The 19565-nt window shown below is 48.5% G+C and overlaps 13 non-coding genes across 13 annotated transcripts; 8 read left to right on the forward strand and 5 right to left on the reverse strand.

Moving 5' to 3' along the window:
• Positions 1-251: 251 nt before the first annotated feature.
• LOC138033986 (U2 spliceosomal RNA) lies at positions 252-445 on the forward strand. The gene has a single exon (XR_011128766.1). It is a non-coding gene; the product is annotated as a U2 spliceosomal RNA (small nuclear RNA).
• Positions 446-639: 194 nt separating this feature from the next.
• Positions 640-803, forward strand: LOC138033921 (U1 spliceosomal RNA). Its single transcript, XR_011128705.1, has one exon. It is a non-coding gene; the product is annotated as a U1 spliceosomal RNA (small nuclear RNA).
• A 976-nt stretch (positions 804-1779) lies between these two features.
• LOC138033995 (5S ribosomal RNA) lies at positions 1780-1898 on the reverse strand. The gene has a single exon (XR_011128775.1). It is a non-coding gene; the product is annotated as a 5S ribosomal RNA (ribosomal RNA).
• Positions 1899-6607: 4709 nt separating this feature from the next.
• LOC138033954 (U1 spliceosomal RNA) lies at positions 6608-6775 on the forward strand. The gene has a single exon (XR_011128736.1). It is a non-coding gene; the product is annotated as a U1 spliceosomal RNA (small nuclear RNA).
• A 978-nt stretch (positions 6776-7753) lies between these two features.
• LOC138034031 (5S ribosomal RNA) lies at positions 7754-7873 on the reverse strand. Its single transcript, XR_011128806.1, has one exon. It is a non-coding gene; the product is annotated as a 5S ribosomal RNA (ribosomal RNA).
• A 267-nt stretch (positions 7874-8140) lies between these two features.
• Positions 8141-8334, forward strand: LOC138033987 (U2 spliceosomal RNA). The gene has a single exon (XR_011128767.1). It is a non-coding gene; the product is annotated as a U2 spliceosomal RNA (small nuclear RNA).
• A 194-nt stretch (positions 8335-8528) lies between these two features.
• On the forward strand, positions 8529-8692 carry LOC138033922 (U1 spliceosomal RNA). Its single transcript, XR_011128706.1, has one exon. It is a non-coding gene; the product is annotated as a U1 spliceosomal RNA (small nuclear RNA).
• Positions 8693-9668: 976 nt separating this feature from the next.
• LOC138034007 (5S ribosomal RNA) lies at positions 9669-9787 on the reverse strand. Its single transcript, XR_011128783.1, has one exon. It is a non-coding gene; the product is annotated as a 5S ribosomal RNA (ribosomal RNA).
• Positions 9788-14496: 4709 nt separating this feature from the next.
• Positions 14497-14664, forward strand: LOC138033955 (U1 spliceosomal RNA). Its single transcript, XR_011128737.1, has one exon. It is a non-coding gene; the product is annotated as a U1 spliceosomal RNA (small nuclear RNA).
• Positions 14665-15642: 978 nt separating this feature from the next.
• LOC138034032 (5S ribosomal RNA) lies at positions 15643-15762 on the reverse strand. The gene has a single exon (XR_011128807.1). It is a non-coding gene; the product is annotated as a 5S ribosomal RNA (ribosomal RNA).
• A 267-nt stretch (positions 15763-16029) lies between these two features.
• LOC138033988 (U2 spliceosomal RNA) lies at positions 16030-16223 on the forward strand. The gene has a single exon (XR_011128768.1). It is a non-coding gene; the product is annotated as a U2 spliceosomal RNA (small nuclear RNA).
• A 194-nt stretch (positions 16224-16417) lies between these two features.
• On the forward strand, positions 16418-16581 carry LOC138033923 (U1 spliceosomal RNA). The gene has a single exon (XR_011128707.1). It is a non-coding gene; the product is annotated as a U1 spliceosomal RNA (small nuclear RNA).
• Positions 16582-17557: 976 nt separating this feature from the next.
• Positions 17558-17676, reverse strand: LOC138034011 (5S ribosomal RNA). Its single transcript, XR_011128787.1, has one exon. It is a non-coding gene; the product is annotated as a 5S ribosomal RNA (ribosomal RNA).
• Between the last annotated feature and the right edge of the window lie 1889 nt (positions 17677-19565).

Below are 19565 nucleotides of genomic sequence, written 5' to 3' on the forward strand. Positions count from 1 at the left end.
AAATTAAACTTTGTTATAAGGGAAAATGAAAACGAGGTCAGAGCAAGCACAATGTGCATTTGTCCTCTTGCCGTCACGCAAGTGCCATGCAATGCTGGTGCTGCTGCCCACTGTACAAGAGCGATCGTTGTGTGCGCCTCGCTTTCAGGTTGGCTTTGGGCATTCCTTCCTTGGCACGGATTGTAACGGACCACCATATCTCGTGGCCATGAGACTGGGAGCACCTTGTCCGCCGTGAGCCATTTACGGGCATCGCTTCTCGGCCTTTTGGCTAAGATCAAGTGTAGTAATCTGTTCTTATCAGCTTAATATCTGATACCGCTGCTCATCGAGCAGCTCATATATTAAACTGATTTTTGGAACTGGGCCGTGGAAAAGAGGCTTGCCTCGTCCCGGCCACGGGTTGCCTCGGTATAGCACTACCTCCGAGCGTGGCCCACTTCCCTCTGGGGAAGAAATAATCAAGTGAAAGCAGAAAAAGTGACCAAGCAACCAACCTTCACATTCTCTTCTCTTTTCTAGGTAGCATAGCAGCGAGTGGACAGCACGACACGACAGGACGAGGAGCACGTGACCTCCATTACCACATGGTATGCGCAGACAAGTTGCGTTTTGCGGTCCCGGAGAGGCTGAAAAGGCATACTTACCTGACGCGGGAGGCACTGTGATCAGGGAGGCAGTCCTCTCAAGGTGAGGCTCTTTCATTGCACTTCGATTGGGTTGACCCTTGCGATTACCCCAAATGTGGGTAACTCGAGCGTATAATTTCTGGTAGTGGGGACCTGCGTTCGCGCTAGTCCCCGCACCAAACCCCGGTGGCAAAGTTGGCTAATGGGAAGGTTTGTTGGTAACGTTTCAGGCAGGGCAGGGAAGGAGATGCGGTGGCGGTGTAAGGACTAAGGAAGGTGAGTTGTATTTGTGAAGTCCACTGCTGAAATTGTAGGTGAATGTTCCGTACTTGGTGCACTGAAAAACTGTGATTTCATTTCTCTCATTCTTGGCCGTACAGAGAGGGAGACGACGTGTTTATTTCAGCCGCATCGATTTCCATCGATAGACGAGTGAGACAAGAAAATGCCAGCGGGTCGAGCTCTTATCCTCGTGCATCGTTTCGAAAACGTAAGTGGATGTGTGTTTGTACTGCTCCATCGCGATAGATTTCTTTTGCGTTGTGTTATGTTGCGTTCTGGAGAGCCCGTTTTGCATTGAGTAACTGAGGACCCGCCAGATCAGTTGGCGTTACATTTCTGTGGCCAACACTTTGTGGTTTCTCTATGTTATCAGTTAATTGGATTGTTATCATAAAAAGTAAATCTTTCATGGTCAGGATAGTGTCTTATCGGCCCTTTGAATACGTACTGTCCGTGTTGAGCAGGGAACAGTAAGACTTTGAAGTGCGCTACGTCACGTAAGTCACGTTTTCGCAAGATCAATGTTGTAGTGTTGTAGCCTTCGTTGTATACATATCATCCGGGCTAGGTTAACTTCCATCTAATGCATAACAGTGCATGCATTTTTTACTTGTCGTATCCTGTTCTTTGCTCACACGAAAAGATACGTTTCATGTCATAAACGTTGGATTGATAAGATCTCGCGCGCACGCGCTCCCTTGGGAATACAAGTTCCACTTTCTCGTGTGAACTATTTTGTTTTTGTCGTATGTCTCATCTTTGACATATCGTTGGCATGTTGTGTTCAAAAAACCTGGTTTGGAATGTTCTTTCATTGAAAGAAACTGAGATTTTTTGAGATAATCAAGTGTACAGAAGGAAAAAGGGAAGCCTACAACACGGGGTATTCCCAGGCGGTCTCCCATCCAAGTACTAACCCCGCCCGACAGGGCTTAACTTCGGTGATCGGACGAGAACCGGTGTTTTCCCTGTGGTATGGTCGTAGACAAGTAATTTGCCGTGAAAATTAACTTTGTTATAAGGGAAAATGAAAACGAGGTCAGAGCAAGCACAATGTGCATTTGTCCTCTTGCCGTCAACGCAAGTGCCATGCAATGCTGGTGCTGCTGCCCACTGTACAAGAGCGATCGTTGTGTGCGCCTCGCTTTCAGGTTGGCTTTGGGCATTCCTTCCTTGGCACGGATTGTAATCGGACCACCATATCTCGTGGCCATGAGACTGGGAGCACCTTGTCCGCCGTGAGCATTTACGGGCATCTGCCAAAAGTACTGAGATTCTGTTAAAAAATTACAAAATGTTAAAAACCACCAAGTGGTGGCACTTTATGTAAAGTGGCTGAGAATACAGGTGTGCGTCGTAAGGGGTACTGTTTGCTAGTGGTGGTACCGACAGTCTTGTTTCTTCGGGTGTTTCCTCCATCCTCCCAATCTGTTGAACCTTTGGAGGTGGAAATGGTTGAGGTATCCACTCCTCGTAAACGCGGTTGTGATTCCGTTGAGAACCTCCTCTGATAGCTCTTCTGTTACTCCTTCCCGGAAGGCTCTTACAAAGGTGGCTAAGAAGAGCGGAGCTGCGCCCTCTTCTACTAAATCGAAGACTCGTGCTTCAGCTGATACTGTCAAGTCTGCGAAGCACGAAGGTTTGCCTGATGTGTCGTTTTCCCTCCCCCAACGCAAAGCACGTACATAGTTACTCTTTTACTGTACTCCATTATGGCTCTGTCAGTTGTCTCAATTAACGTCAACGGTCTGCGAGACCAGTCTAAGCGAGCTGGGTTTGTACAGTGGCTTCATTCCTTGCCTGTTGTTTCCTGATGTAGTGTGCCTCCAAGAGGCCCACTGCATCTCCCTCAGTGAGTGTCAGTCCTGGTTTCCAGTCATCTGGTCTTTCCGTTGTGGTGTCTCCGGCTCTAATAAGTCCTTGTGGTTGTATGTTTTTGTTTTCGTCCAGTGTTGTCCCTTGTTAAATCTCTTCCTCTGATAGTTGTGGTCGGTTTTTGTTATGTGAGTTTTCTTTGCGTGGCGCTGTGTTCAGGGTTGCTTGCATTTATGCTCCCAATCGTAACCCTGATCGTGATGCCTTCCTGGACGGGGTCTCTTCCCGATTAGACCCTTCAGTTCCCACCCTCCTCGCCGGCGATTTTAATACCGTCTTTGATCGCGCTGCTGACCGTGTGGGCTCCGTGGTCGGTGATACCTCGCGTGAGAGTGTTGTTGCCCTTGGTCGTCTTTTTGACGATGTCTGTTGTATTGATATTTGGAGATACCTCCATCCGTCTTCCTCCGCCTTTACCTGGACTAAGGCGGATGGCTCTATCTCCTCCCGTATAGATCTAATTGGGTGCCCTTATGTCTGGGTTGCGTCTCTGTCTCTGTTTGTGAAATTCTTCCGTGTCCGTTTTCAGACCATTGTGCTGTGTCCTGCTCTCTTACTGTTCCTGACGTTATTCCTCCTGGTCCGGGGCTTTGGAAGCTTAATACCTCAGTCCTGGAGGAGGAGGAGTACTGGTCTGTCGCCTTATTTCTGACTTTTGGGCCGATTGGAAGGACTGTAAGCTCTGTTTTTCCTCTCTTTCCAAGTGGTGGGATTCCGGTAAAGCAAAGATCGAAGGGCATTACGGTATCTTACTGTGTGCGCCGGTCGCAGAAAGAATCTTGGTCACGCGATTTGTTGGCTAGTTGGCGGCACACCTCAAGGCACGGCTTGATGCTGGTTGCCTGTCTGTTTTAGGTGTTTATCGATCCACCCTTGAACAGCTTTCCGCCTATGACATCAGGGCTGCTCAAGGTGCCCAAGTACGGTCACGTGTGTCCGATGGGTTGAGGAGGGCGAAGTCTCATCGGCGTACTTTTTTCGTTTAGAGAAGAAACGGTCTGCTGACCGGTGGGTTTCTGCGCTTCGGAACCCTGATGGGTCCATTGTTTCAACACCTTCTGATCTGTGTTCTTCGTTCGCCACTTTCTACTCCTCTCTTTTTTTACTGCCTGTCCTACGGATTCCGCCGCTCAAGATATTCTTCTCAGTAATGTGTCCCTCGTCCTTTCATCTGCCCAAGCTGATCTTTGTGAGGGCTTTCTGACTCTTGAGGAGTGTCATCGTGCCCTTGTTGGCATGGCTCGTCGTAAAGCCCCGGGGTCCGATGGCCTCTCCCATGGAGTTTTAACTTGAAATTCTGGGACGTCCTTGGGTCTGATTTAGTGGAGGTCTTGAATTCGTGTTATCTGTCTGGTTCTATGTCTTTGTCTCAACGGCGGGGTCTCATATCCTTAATCTTTAAGAAGGGAGATCGGTTGGACGCTCGTAACTGGCGCCCCATCTCCCTTCTCAACGTCGACTATAAGCTTGCTTCTCGTGTTTATTGCTGGGCGCCTTCTCAAAGTTATCCATCTGGTTTGTTAGTGAGGATCAGACCTGCGGTGTTCCTGGCAGGTTTATTGGCGAGAATGTTGCTCTTTTGCGTGATGTGGTTGCCTTTGCCACGGAATCTGACATCCCGTTGCCGTTCTCTCCTTAGACCAGGAAAAGGCCTTTGATAGAGTGGATTGGTCATTTATGTGTGCTACTTTGTCGAGGATGGGTTTTGGCCCATCTTTTGTCCGTTGGGTTGTTCTGTTCTATTCTGCTGTCCAAAGCTCTGTAGTTGTTAATGGTTATCTGTCTCGGTTTTTTCCTTTGTCTCGTGGCGTGCGTCAGGGCTGTCCTTTGTCTCCATTATTGTATGTTCTAGTTTCTGAAGTGCTTGCTGTTAACATTCGTGCCAATCCACGTATCATTGGTCTTTCTGTCCCCGGGCCCCCGCGGGCCCTGTCTCCGATCTCGCAGTACGCCGATGACACCTCTCTCATTGTCACGTCTGATATTGCCATTGCTGCTATTTTTGAAGTTTATGCTCTTTTTGAAAGGGGTTCTGGTGCTAAGCTTAATCAGGGATCCAAATCCAAGGGATTGTGGCTCGGTTCGTGGTCTGGCAGGACTGACCCCCCTGTCACCCTGGACTGGGACCTCGGCCAAGATCAAAGTGCTGGGCGTCTTTATTGGGCCTGGGAATTTGGAGGAAGTGAACTGGCGTCCTAGGATTGATGCCGTGGAGAATGTGCTGGCTTCTTGGAGGCAACGCTCCCTGTCCTACGGCGGGAGAGCTCTCGTCATCAACGCCTTGGCCCTTTCTAGGGTTTTGGTACATTGCCTCCCTAATTCATGTCCCCCCTTGGGTTTCTTCCGAGCTTTGTAAATTGGTTTTTGGGTTTTTTTGGAAGGGCAAACGCGATCTGGTTTCTCGTGCTGTTGTTGTTCAGCCTACATCTGCTGGTGGGTTTTTCTGTCATTGATCTTCGTCTTAAGGTTTCTGCGCTTCTTGTCCAGTGGGTTCGGCGTTTCACTGTTTTCTCCGCGTAGTTGGGTCCATTTCTTTTCCTTTTGGTGTGATTCTCGTTTTGGTGTCCCTGCTCTTGATGTTGTTCTGTCCCGTCCTGAGGCCTTTTCCTCCAAGTCCCTCCCCCCGTTTTACTCTGCTCTTCTGTCTGCTTGGCGTTTGGTTGGTGGTTCCTTTTCCCGTCGGCGTCGTTCCTCCCTTGTCATTGCGTCTTTGTCCCCTCATCATGTTTGCTGCTGTTTCCTCTATCTCTGCAAATTCTGTTTATTTGTTTTTGCTGTCTGAGGATCGTCCGACTCCCCATTGTGTTGACAAGTTTTTTCCTTTGTATGGCTATACTCTCTACTGGCCTTCGACCTGGTCCCAATTGTTCTTCTTCAATCTTGACCGCCCAGTGATCGATCTCAACTGAAAGGTCGCCATGGCGTGTTGTACACTGCCGATCGCCTTGTCGGTTTTTGGGTACTCGGTCGACCCTTCTTGCTTTTTGCCGTCTTGCCTCTGAATGTCCTTCTCACTTGTTTTTCTCCTGCCCTCTTGCTCATAGTGTTCTTTCATGGTTACAGTCTCTATTGTTTGGTTTTTTCGTCTTCGTCCCCTTCTTTGGTTTGCCGTCACGTGCTGTTTGGTTTTTGACCCGGCTGAGATCCGTCGAGTTCCTCGTGTTTTCGTGTACATCCTAGGTTGTCTGTAAGTATTTTATCTGGCTCGCTCGGAATGACTTTCGTTTCCGTAATGTGCCGCCCGGTGCTCTCGATGTCATCGCAAAGGTCCGCTCTCGTGTCAAGTTCAATCTACCTCTCCTTTTTAAGCGTTTCAAGTCCCCCCGTCGTCTACGTTATTTTCATCGTCAGTGGGGTGCGTCTGGCATTATCGGCTCTGTTTGCAATGGTCGTTTTTCTCTGTCCCAGTTCTAGTCCCATTGTCGCCCCAAGCTGTTGCTGTCTCGCGGCGTACCTACTCCTGTTAGGATGAGTCTTTCTGACTGGCGTCCTTGTCAGGTCTGCCATTCGCCGCTGCACAGTTCGGTTGTTTTTGTTTTGTCCTGTAGTCCTTCGTCCTGTTGGTTTGCTTGTTTGTTTGTTTGATGTGGAAATGCCATTCTCGAGTGTAAGTCGGACGAGGCGTCTCGTGAATGCTTTTCTTCGTTAGTTTTGTTTTTTTTTTTTGTTTGTAGGGGCGGGGTTCGATTCCCCGGTGACGTTTGACGTGCTGGTGCACCCCCGTTTGAGGCGAACCATTGTTGTTGATGGATGAGTCTGAATGTCTGGCAGCCATTGCACTCACCCTACCGGGGGGCTGCCATTCGCCTTAAACATAAAAAAAACTTACCTGACGCGGGAGGCACTTGGTGATCAGGGAGGCAGTCCTCTCAAGGTGAGGCTCTTTCATTGCACTTCGATTGGGGTTGACCCTTGCGATTACCCCAAATGTGGGTAACTCGAGCGTATAATTTCTGGTAGTGGGGACCTGCGTTCGCGCTTAGTCCCGCACCAAACCCCGGTGGCAAAGTTGGCTAATGGGAAGTTTGTTGGTAACGTTTCAGGCAGGGCAGGGAAGGAGATGCGGTGGCGGTGTAAGGACTAAGGAAGGTGAGTTGTATTTGTGAAGTCCACTGCTGAAATTGTAGGTGAATGTCCGTACTTGGTGCACTGAAAAACTGTGATTTCATTTCTCTCATTCTTGGCCGTACAGAGAGGGAGACGACGTGTTTATTTCAGCCGCATCGATTTCCATCGATAGACGAGTGAGACAAGAAAATGCCAGCGGGTCGAGCTCTTATCCTCGTGCATCGTTTCGAAAACGTAAGTGGATGTGTGTTTGTACTGCTCCATCGCGATAGATTTCTTTTGCGTTGTGTTATGTTGCGTTCTGGAGAGCCCCGTTTGCATTGAGTAACTGAGGACCCGCCAGATCAGTTGGCGTTACATTTCTGTGCCAACACTTTGTGGTTTCTCTATGTTATCAGTTAATTGGATTGTTATCATAAAAAGTAAATCTTTCATGGTTCAGGATAGTGTCTTTATCGGCCCTTTGAATACGTACTGTCCGTGTTGAGCAGGGAACAGTAAGACTTTGAAGTGCGCTACGTCACGTAAGTCACGTTTTCGCAAGATCAATGTTGTAGTGTTGTAGCCTTCGTTGTATACATATCATCCGGGCTAGGTTAACTTCCATCTAATGCATAACAGTGCATGCATTTTTTACTTGTCGTATCCTGTTCTTTGCTCACACGAAAAGATACGTTTCATGTCATAAACGTTGGATTGATAAGATCTCGCGCGCACGCGCTCCCTTGGGAATACAAGTTCCACTTTCTCGTGTGAACTATTTTGTTTTTGTCGTATGTCTCATCTTTGACATATCGTTGGCATGTTGTGTTCAAAAAACCTGGTTTGGAATGTGTCTTTCTTTCATTGAAAGAAACTGAGATTTTTTGAGATAATCAAGTGTACAGAAGAAAAAGGGAAGCCTACAACACGGGGTATTCCCAGGCGGTCTCCCATCCAAGTACTAAACCCCGCCCGACAGGGCTTAACTTCGGTGATCGGACGAGAACCGGTGTTTTCCCTGTGGTATGGTCGTAGACAAGTAATTTGCCGTGAAAATTAAACTTTGTTATAAGGGAAAATGAAAACGAGGTCAGAGCAAGCACAATGTGCATTTGTCCTCTTGCCGTCACGCAAGTGCCATGCAATGCTGGTGCTGCTGCCCACTGTACAAGAGCGATCGTTGTGTGCGCCTCGCTTTCAGGTTGGCTTTGGGCATTCCTTCCTTGGCACGGATTGTAACGGACCACCATATCTCGTGGCCATGAGACTGGGAGCACCTTGTCCGCCGTGAGCCATTTACGGGCATCGCTTCTCGGCCTTTTGGCTAAGATCAAGTGTAGTAATCTGTTCTTATCAGCTTAATATCTGATACCGCTGCTCATCGAGCAGCTCATATATTAAACTGATTTTTGGAACTGGGCCGTGGAAAAGAGGCTTGCCTCGTCCCGGCCACGGGTTGCCTCGGTATAGCACTACCTCCGAGCGTGGCCCACTTCCCTCTGGGGAAGAAATAATCAAGTGAAAGCAGAAAAAGTGACCAAGCAACCAACCTTCACATTCTCTTCTCTTTTCTAGGTAGCATAGCAGCGAGTGGACAGCACGACACGACAGGACGAGGAGCACGTGACCTCCATTACCACATGGTATGCGCAGACAAGTTGCGTTTTGCGGTCCCGGAGAGGCTGAAAAGGCATACTTACCTGACGCGGGAGGCACTGTGATCAGGGAGGCAGTCCTCTCAAGGTGAGGCTCTTTCATTGCACTTCGATTGGGTTGACCCTTGCGATTACCCCAAATGTGGGTAACTCGAGCGTATAATTTCTGGTAGTGGGGACCTGCGTTCGCGCTAGTCCCCGCACCAAACCCCGGTGGCAAAGTTGGCTAATGGGAAGGTTTGTTGGTAACGTTTCAGGCAGGGCAGGGAAGGAGATGCGGTGGCGGTGTAAGGACTAAGGAAGGTGAGTTGTATTTGTGAAGTCCACTGCTGAAATTGTAGGTGAATGTTCCGTACTTGGTGCACTGAAAAACTGTGATTTCATTTCTCTCATTCTTGGCCGTACAGAGAGGGAGACGACGTGTTTATTTCAGCCGCATCGATTTCCATCGATAGACGAGTGAGACAAGAAAATGCCAGCGGGTCGAGCTCTTATCCTCGTGCATCGTTTCGAAAACGTAAGTGGATGTGTGTTTGTACTGCTCCATCGCGATAGATTTATTTTGCGTTGTGTTATGTTGCGTTCTGGAGAGCCCGTTTTGCATTGAGTAACTGAGGACCCGCCAGATCAGTTGGCGTTACATTTCTGTGGCCAACACTTTGTGGTTTCTCTATGTTATCAGTTAATTGGATTGTTATCATAAAAAGTAAATCTTTCATGGTCAGGATAGTGTCTTATCGGCCCTTTGAATACGTACTGTCCGTGTTGAGCAGGGAACAGTAAGACTTTGAAGTGCGCTACGTCACGTAAGTCACGTTTTCGCAAGATCAATGTTGTAGTGTTGTAGCCTTCGTTGTATACATATCATCCGGGCTAGGTTAACTTCCATCTAATGCATAACAGTGCATGCATTTTTTACTTGTCGTATCCTGTTCTTTGCTCACACGAAAAGATACGTTTCATGTCATAAACGTTGGATTGATAAGGTCTCGCGCGCACGCGCTCCCTTGGGAATACAAGTTCCACTTTCTCGTGTGAACTATTTTGTTTTTGTCGTATGTCTCATCTTTGACATATCGTTGGCATGTTGTGTTCAAAAAACCTGGTTTGGAATGTTCTTTCATTGAAAGAAACTGAGATTTTTTGAGATAATCAAGTGTACAGAAGGAAAAAGGGAAGCCTACAACACGGGGTATTCCCAGGCGGTCTCCCATCCAAGTACTAACCCCGCCCGACAGGGCTTAACTTCGGTGATCGGACGAGAACCGGTGTTTTCCCTGTGGTATGGTCGTAGACAAGTAATTTGCCGTGAAAATTAACTTTGTTATAAGGGAAAATGAAAACGAGGTCAGAGCAAGCACAATGTGCATTTGTCCTCTTGCCGTCAACGCAAGTGCCATGCAATGCTGGTGCTGCTGCCCACTGTACAAGAGCGATCGTTGTGTGCGCCTCGCTTTCAGGTTGGCTTTGGGCATTCCTTCCTTGGCACGGATTGTAATCGGACCACCATATCTCGTGGCCATGAGACTGGGAGCACCTTGTCCGCCGTGAGCATTTACGGGCATCTGCCAAAAGTACTGAGATTCTGTTAAAAAATTACAAAATGTTAAAAACCACCAAGTGGTGGCACTTTATGTAAAGTGGCTGAGAATACAGGTGTGCGTCGTAAGGGGTACTGTTTGCTAGTGGTGGTACCGACAGTCTTGTTTCTTCGGGTGTTTCCTCCATCCTCCCAATCTGTTGAACCTTTGGAGGTGGAAATGGTTGAGGTATCCACTCCTCGTAAACGCGGTTGTGATTCCGTTGAGAACCTCCTCTGATAGCTCTTCTGTTACTCCTTCCCGGAAGGCTCTTACAAAGGTGGCTAAGAAGAGCGGAGCTGCGCCCTCTTCTACTAAATCGAAGACTCGTGCTTCAGCTGATACTGTCAAGTCTGCGAAGCACGAAGGTTTGCCTGATGTGTCGTTTTCCCTCCCCCAACGCAAAGCACGTACATAGTTACTCTTTTACTGTACTCCATTATGGCTCTGTCAGTTGTCTCAATTAACGTCAACGGTCTGCGAGACCAGTCTAAGCGAGCTGGGTTTGTACAGTGGCTTCATTCCTTGCCTGTTGTTTCCTGATGTAGTGTGCCTCCAAGAGGCCCACTGCATCTCCCTCAGTGAGTGTCAGTCCTGGTTTCCAGTCATCTGGTCTTTCCGTTGTGGTGTCTCCGGCTCTAATAAGTCCTTGTGGTTGTATGTTTTTGTTTTCGTCCAGTGTTGTCCCTTGTTAAATCTCTTCCTCTGATAGTTGTGGTCGGTTTTTGTTATGTGAGTTTTCTTTGCGTGGCGCTGTGTTCAGGGTTGCTTGCATTTATGCTCCCAATCGTAACCCTGATCGTGATGCCTTCCTGGACGGGGTCTCTTCCCGATTAGACCCTTCAGTTCCCACCCTCCTCGCCGGCGATTTTAATACCGTCTTTGATCGCGCTGCTGACCGTGTGGGCTCCGTGGTCGGTGATACCTCGCGTGAGAGTGTTGTTGCCCTTGGTCGTCTTTTTGACGATGTCTGTTGTATTGATATTTGGAGATACCTCCATCCGTCTTCCTCCGCCTTTACCTGGACTAAGGCGGATGGCTCTATCTCCTCCCGTATAGATCTAATTGGGTGCCCTTATGTCTGGGTTGCGTCTCTGTCTCTGTTTGTGAAATTCTTCCGTGTCCGTTTTCAGACCATTGTGCTGTGTCCTGCTCTCTTACTGTTCCTGACGTTATTCCTCCTGGTCCGGGGCTTTGGAAGCTTAATACCTCAGTCCTGGAGGAGGAGGAGTACTGGTCTGTCGCCTTATTTCTGACTTTTGGGCCGATTGGAAGGACTGTAAGCTCTGTTTTTCCTCTCTTTCCAAGTGGTGGGATTCCGGTAAAGCAAAGATCGAAGGGCATTACGGTATCTTACTGTGTGCGCCGGTCGCAGAAAGAATCTTGGTCACGCGATTTGTTGGCTAGTTGGCGGCACACCTCAAGGCACGGCTTGATGCTGGTTGCCTGTCTGTTTTAGGTGTTTATCGATCCACCCTTGAACAGCTTTCCGCCTATGACATCAGGGCTGCTCAAGGTGCCCAAGTACGGTCACGTGTGTCCGATGGGTTGAGGAGGGCGAAGTCTCATCGGCGTACTTTTTTCGTTTAGAGAAGAAACGGTCTGCTGACCGGTGGGTTTCTGCGCTTCGGAACCCTGATGGGTCCATTGTTTCAACACCTTCTGATCTGTGTTCTTCGTTCGCCACTTTCTACTCCTCTCTTTTTTTACTGCCTGTCCTACGGATTCCGCCGCTCAAGATATTCTTCTCAGTAATGTGTCCCTCGTCCTTTCATCTGCCCAAGCTGATCTTTGTGAGGGCTTTCTGACTCTTGAGGAGTGTCATCGTGCCCTTGTTGGCATGGCTCGTCGTAAAGCCCCGGGGTCCGATGGCCTCTCCCATGGAGTTTTAACTTGAAATTCTGGGACGTCCTTGGGTCTGATTTAGTGGAGGTCTTGAATTCGTGTTATCTGTCTGGTTCTATGTCTTTGTCTCAACGGCGGGGTCTCATATCCTTAATCTTTAAGAAGGGAGATCGGTTGGACGCTCGTAACTGGCGCCCCATCTCCCTTCTCAACGTCGACTATAAGCTTGCTTCTCGTGTTTATTGCTGGGCGCCTTCTCAAAGTTATCCATCTGGTTTGTTAGTGAGGATCAGACCTGCGGTGTTCCTGGCAGGTTTATTGGCGAGAATGTTGCTCTTTTGCGTGATGTGGTTGCCTTTGCCACGGAATCTGACATCCCGTTGCCGTTCTCTCCTTAGACCAGGAAAAGGCCTTTGATAGAGTGGATTGGTCATTTATGTGTGCTACTTTGTCGAGGATGGGTTTTGGCCCATCTTTTGTCCGTTGGGTTGTTCTGTTCTATTCTGCTGTCCAAAGCTCTGTAGTTGTTAATGGTTATCTGTCTCGGTTTTTTCCTTTGTCTCGTGGCGTGCGTCAGGGCTGTCCTTTGTCTCCATTATTGTATGTTCTAGTTTCTGAAGTGCTTGCTGTTAACATTCGTGCCAATCCACGTATCATTGGTCTTTCTGTCCCCGGGCCCCCGCGGGCCCTGTCTCCGATCTCGCAGTACGCCGATGACACCTCTCTCATTGTCACGTCTGATATTGCCATTGCTGCTATTTTTGAAGTTTATGCTCTTTTTGAAAGGGGTTCTGGTGCTAAGCTTAATCAGGGATCCAAATCCAAGGGATTGTGGCTCGGTTCGTGGTCTGGCAGGACTGACCCCCCTGTCACCCTGGACTGGGACCTCGGCCAAGATCAAAGTGCTGGGCGTCTTTATTGGGCCTGGGAATTTGGAGGAAGTGAACTGGCGTCCTAGGATTGATGCCGTGGAGAATGTGCTGGCTTCTTGGAGGCAACGCTCCCTGTCCTACGGCGGGAGAGCTCTCGTCATCAACGCCTTGGCCCTTTCTAGGGTTTTGGTACATTGCCTCCCTAATTCATGTCCCCCCTTGGGTTTCTTCCGAGCTTTGTAAATTGGTTTTTGGGTTTTTTTGGAAGGGCAAACGCGATCTGGTTTCTCGTGCTGTTGTTGTTCAGCCTACATCTGCTGGTGGGTTTTTCTGTCATTGATCTTCGTCTTAAGGTTTCTGCGCTTCTTGTCCAGTGGGTTCGGCGTTTCACTGTTTTCTCCGCGTAGTTGGGTCCATTTCTTTTCCTTTTGGTGTGATTCTCGTTTTGGTGTCCCTGCTCTTGATGTTGTTCTGTCCCGTCCTGAGGCCTTTTCCTCCAAGTCCCTCCCCCCGTTTTACTCTGCTCTTCTGTCTGCTTGGCGTTTGGTTGGTGGTTCCTTTTCCCGTCGGCGTCGTTCCTCCCTTGTCATTGCGTCTTTGTCCCCTCATCATGTTTGCTGCTGTTTCCTCTATCTCTGCAAATTCTGTTTATTTGTTTTTGCTGTCTGAGGATCGTCCGACTCCCCATTGTGTTGACAAGTTTTTTCCTTTGTATGGCTATACTCTCTACTGGCCTTCGACCTGGTCCCAATTGTTCTTCTTCAATCTTGACCGCCCAGTGATCGATCTCAACTGAAAGGTCGCCATGGCGTGTTGTACACTGCCGATCGCCTTGTCGGTTTTTGGGTACTCGGTCGACCCTTCTTGCTTTTTGCCGTCTTGCCTCTGAATGTCCTTCTCACTTGTTTTTCTCCTGCCCTCTTGCTCATAGTGTTCTTTCATGGTTACAGTCTCTATTGTTTGGTTTTTTCGTCTTCGTCCCCTTCTTTGGTTTGCCGTCACGTGCTGTTTGGTTTTTGACCCGGCTGAGATCCGTCGAGTTCCTCGTGTTTTCGTGTACATCCTAGGTTGTCTGTAAGTATTTTATCTGGCTCGCTCGGAATGACTTTCGTTTCCGTAATGTGCCGCCCGGTGCTCTCGATGTCATCGCAAAGGTCCGCTCTCGTGTCAAGTTCAATCTACCTCTCCTTTTTAAGCGTTTCAAGTCCCCCCGTCGTCTACGTTATTTTCATCGTCAGTGGGGTGCGTCTGGCATTATCGGCTCTGTTTGCAATGGTCGTTTTTCTCTGTCCCAGTTCTAGTCCCATTGTCGCCCCAAGCTGTTGCTGTCTCGCGGCGTACCTACTCCTGTTAGGATGAGTCTTTCTGACTGGCGTCCTTGTCAGGTCTGCCATTCGCCGCTGCACAGTTCGGTTGTTTTTGTTTTGTCCTGTAGTCCTTCGTCCTGTTGGTTTGCTTGTTTGTTTGTTTGATGTGGAAATGCCATTCTCGAGTGTAAGTCGGACGAGGCGTCTCGTGAATGCTTTTCTTCGTTAGTTTTGTTTTTTTTTTTTGTTTGTAGGGGCGGGGTTCGATTCCCCGGTGACGTTTGACGTGCTGGTGCACCCCCGTTTGAGGCGAACCATTGTTGTTGATGGATGAGTCTGAATGTCTGGCAGCCATTGCACTCACCCTACCGGGGGGCTGCCATTCGCCTTAAACATAAAAAAAACTTACCTGACGCGGGAGGCACTTGGTGATCAGGGAGGCAGTCCTCTCAAGGTGAGGCTCTTTCATTGCACTTCGATTGGGGTTGACCCTTGCGATTACCCCAAATGTGGGTAACTCGAGCGTATAATTTCTGGTAGTGGGGACCTGCGTTCGCGCTTAGTCCCGCACCAAACCCCGGTGGCAAAGTTGGCTAATGGGAAGTTTGTTGGTAACGTTTCAGGCAGGGCAGGGAAGGAGATGCGGTGGCGGTGTAAGGACTAAGGAAGGTGAGTTGTATTTGTGAAGTCCACTGCTGAAATTGTAGGTGAATGTCCGTACTTGGTGCACTGAAAAACTGTGATTTCATTTCTCTCATTCTTGGCCGTACAGAGAGGGAGACGACGTGTTTATTTCAGCCGCATCGATTTCCATCGATAGACGAGTGAGACAAGAAAATGCCAGCGGGTCGAGCTCTTATCCTCGTGCATCGTTTCGAAAACGTAAGTGGATGTGTGTTTGTACTGCTCCATCGCGATAGATTTCTTTTGCGTTGTGTTATGTTGCGTTCTGGAGAGCCCCGTTTGCATTGAGTAACTGAGGACCCGCCAGATCAGTTGGCGTTACATTTCTGTGCCAACACTTTGTGGTTTCTCTATGTTATCAGTTAATTGGATTGTTATCATAAAAAGTAAATCTTTCATGGTTCAGGATAGTGTCTTTATCGGCCCTTTGAATACGTACTGTCCGTGTTGAGCAGGGAACAGTAAGACTTTGAAGTGCGCTACGTCACGTAAGTCACGTTTTCGCAAGATCAATGTTGTAGTGTTGTAGCCTTCGTTGTATACATATCATCCGGGCTAGGTTAACTTCCATCTAATGCATAACAGTGCATGCATTTTTTACTTGTCGTATCCTGTTCTTTGCTCACACGAAAAGATACGTTTCATGTCATAAACGTTGGATTGATAAGATCTCGCGCGCACGCGCTCCCTTGGGAATACAAGTTCCACTTTCTCGTGTGAACTATTTTGTTTTTGTCGTATGTCTCATCTTTGACATATCGTTGGCATGTTGTGTTCAAAAAACCTGGTTTGGAATGTGTCTTTCTTTCATTGAAAGAAACTGAGATTTTTTGAGATAATCAAGTGTACAGAAGAAAAAGGGAAGCCTACAACACGGGGTATTCCCAGGCGGTCTCCCATCCAAGTACTAAACCCCGCCCGACAGGGCTTAACTTCGGTGATCGGACGAGAACCGGTGTTTTCCCTGTGGTATGGTCGTAGACAAGTAATTTGCCGTGAAAATTAAACTTTGTTATAAGGGAAAATGAAAACGAGGTCAGAGCAAGCACAATGTGCATTTGTCCTCTTGCCGTCACGCAAGTGCCATGCAATGCTGGTGCTGCTGCCCACTGTACAAGAGCGATCGTTGTGTGCGCCTCGCTTTCAGGTTGGCTTTGGGCATTCCTTCCTTGGCACGGATTGTAACGGACCACCATATCTCGTGGCCATGAGACTGGGAGCACCTTGTCCGCCGTGAGCCATTTACGGGCATCGCTTCTCGGCCTTTTGGCTAAGATCAAGTGTAGTAATCTGTTCTTATCAGCTTAATATCTGATACCGCTGCTCATCGAGCAGCTCATATATTAAACTGATTTTTGGAACTGGGCCGTGGAAAAGAGGCTTGCCTCGTCCCGGCCACGGGTTGCCTCGGTATAGCACTACCTCCGAGCGTGGCCCACTTCCCTCTGGGGAAGAAATAATCAAGTGAAAGCAGAAAAAGTGACCAAGCAACCAACCTTCACATTCTCTTCTCTTTTCTAGGTAGCATAGCAGCGAGTGGACAGCACGACACGACAGGACGAGGAGCACGTGACCTCCATTACCACATGGTATGCGCAGACAAGTTGCGTTTTGCGGTCCCGGAGAGGCTGAAAAGGCATACTTACCTGACGCGGGAGGCACTGTGATCAGGGAGGCAGTCCTCTCAAGGTGAGGCTCTTTCATTGCACTTCGATTGGGTTGACCCTTGCGATTACCCCAAATGTGGGTAACTCGAGCGTATAATTTCTGGTAGTGGGGACCTGCGTTCGCGCTAGTCCCCGCACCAAACCCCGGTGGCAAAGTTGGCTAATGGGAAGGTTTGTTGGTAACGTTTCAGGCAGGGCAGGGAAGGAGATGCGGTGGCGGTGTAAGGACTAAGGAAGGTGAGTTGTATTTGTGAAGTCCACTGCTGAAATTGTAGGTGAATGTTCCGTACTTGGTGCACTGAAAAACTGTGATTTCATTTCTCTCATTCTTGGCCGTACAGAGAGGGAGACGACGTGTTTATTTCAGCCGCATCGATTTCCATCGATAGACGAGTGAGACAAGAAAATGCCAGCGGGTCGAGCTCTTATCCTCGTGCATCGTTTCGAAAACGTAAGTGGATGTGTGTTTGTACTGCTCCATCGCGATAGATTTATTTTGCGTTGTGTTATGTTGCGTTCTGGAGAGCCCGTTTTGCATTGAGTAACTGAGGACCCGCCAGATCAGTTGGCGTTACATTTCTGTGGCCAACACTTTGTGGTTTCTCTATGTTATCAGTTAATTGGATTGTTATCATAAAAAGTAAATCTTTCATGGTCAGGATAGTGTCTTATCGGCCCTTTGAATACGTACTGTCCGTGTTGAGCAGGGAACAGTAAGACTTTGAAGTGCGCTACGTCACGTAAGTCACGTTTTCGCAAGATCAATGTTGTAGTGTTGTAGCCTTCGTTGTATACATATCATCCGGGCTAGGTTAACTTCCATCTAATGCATAACAGTGCATGCATTTTTTACTTGTCGTATCCTGTTCTTTGCTCACACGAAAAGATACGTTTCATGTCATAAACGTTGGATTGATAAGGTCTCGCGCGCACGCGCTCCCTTGGGAATACAAGTTCCACTTTCTCGTGTGAACTATTTTGTTTTTGTCGTATGTCTCATCTTTGACATATCGTTGGCATGTTGTGTTCAAAAAACCTGGTTTGGAATGTTCTTTCATTGAAAGAAACTGAGATTTTTTGAGATAATCAAGTGTACAGAAGGAAAAAGGGAAGCCTACAACACGGGGTATTCCCAGGCGGTCTCCCATCCAAGTACTAACCCCGCCCGACAGGGCTTAACTTCGGTGATCGGACGAGAACCGGTGTTTTCCCTGTGGTATGGTCGTAGACAAGTAATTTGCCGTGAAAATTAACTTTGTTATAAGGGAAAATGAAAACGAGGTCAGAGCAAGCACAATGTGCATTTGTCCTCTTGCCGTCAACGCAAGTGCCATGCAATGCTGGTGCTGCTGCCCACTGTACAAGAGCGATCGTTGTGTGCGCCTCGCTTTCAGGTTGGCTTTGGGCATTCCTTCCTTGGCACGGATTGTAATCGGACCACCATATCTCGTGGCCATGAGACTGGGAGCACCTTGTCCGCCGTGAGCATTTACGGGCATCTGCCAAAAGTACTGAGATTCTGTTAAAAAATTACAAAATGTTAAAAACCACCAAGTGGTGGCACTTTATGTAAAGTGGCTGAGAATACAGGTGTGCGTCGTAAGGGGTACTGTTTGCTAGTGGTGGTACCGACAGTCTTGTTTCTTCGGGTGTTTCCTCCATCCTCCCAATCTGTTGAACCTTTGGAGGTGGAAATGGTTGAGGTATCCACTCCTCGTAAACGCGGTTGTGATTCCGTTGAGAACCTCCTCTGATAGCTCTTCTGTTACTCCTTCCCGGAAGGCTCTTACAAAGGTGGCTAAGAAGAGCGGAGCTGCGCCCTCTTCTACTAAATCGAAGACTCGTGCTTCAGCTGATACTGTCAAGTCTGCGAAGCACGAAGGTTTGCCTGATGTGTCGTTTTCCCTCCCCCAACGCAAAGCACGTACATAGTTACTCTTTTACTGTACTCCATTATGGCTCTGTCAGTTGTCTCAATTAACGTCAACGGTCTGCGAGACCAGTCTAAGCGAGCTGGGTTTGTACAGTGGCTTCATTCCTTGCCTGTTGTTTCCTGATGTAGTGTGCCTCCAAGAGGCCCACTGCATCTCCCTCAGTGAGTGTCAGTCCTGGTTTCCAGTCATCTGGTCTTTCCGTTGTGGTGTCTCCGGCTCTAATAAGTCCTTGTGGTTGTATGTTTTTGTTTTCGTCCAGTGTTGTCCCTTGTTAAATCTCTTCCTCTGATAGTTGTGGTCGGTTTTTGTTATGTGAGTTTTCTTTGCGTGGCGCTGTGTTCAGGGTTGCTTGCATTTATGCTCCCAATCGTAACCCTGATCGTGATGCCTTCCTGGACGGGGTCTCTTCCCGATTAGACCCTTCAGTTCCCACCCTCCTCGCCGGCGATTTTAATACCGTCTTTGATCGCGCTGCTGACCGTGTGGGCTCCGTGGTCGGTGATACCTCGCGTGAGAGTGTTGTTGCCCTTGGTCGTCTTTTTGACGATGTCTGTTGTATTGATATTTGGAGATACCTCCATCCGTCTTCCTCCGCCTTTACCTGGACTAAGGCGGATGGCTCTATCTCCTCCCGTATAGATCTAATTGGGTGCCCTTATGTCTGGGTTGCGTCTCTGTCTCTGTTTGTGAAATTCTTCCGTGTCCGTTTTCAGACCATTGTGCTGTGTCCTGCTCTCTTACTGTTCCTGACGTTATTCCTCCTGGTCCGGGGCTTTGGAAGCTTAATACCTCAGTCCTGGAGGAGGAGGAGTACTGGTCTGTCGCCTTATTTCTGACTTTTGGGCCGATTGGAAGGACTGTAAGCTCTGTTTTTCCTCTCTTTCCAAGTGGTGGGATTCCGGTAAAGCAAAGATCGAAGGGCATTACGGTATCTTACTGTGTGCGCCGGTCGCAGAAAGAATCTTGGTCACGCGATTTGTTGGCTAGTTGGCGGCACACCTCAAGGCACGGCTTGATGCTGGTTGCCTGTCTGTTTTAGGTGTTTATCGATCCACCCTTGAACAGCTTTCCGCCTATGACATCAGGGCTGCTCAAGGTGCCCAAGTACGGTCACGTGTGTCCGATGGGTTGAGGAGGGCGAAGTCTCATCGGCGTACTTTTTTCGTTTAGAGAAGAAACGGTCTG

The sequence above is a fragment of the Montipora capricornis genome, chromosome 14, assembly GCF_036669925.1.
Source record: "Montipora capricornis isolate CH-2021 chromosome 14, ASM3666992v2, whole genome shotgun sequence".
NCBI lineage: Eukaryota > Metazoa > Cnidaria > Anthozoa > Scleractinia > Acroporidae > Montipora > Montipora capricornis.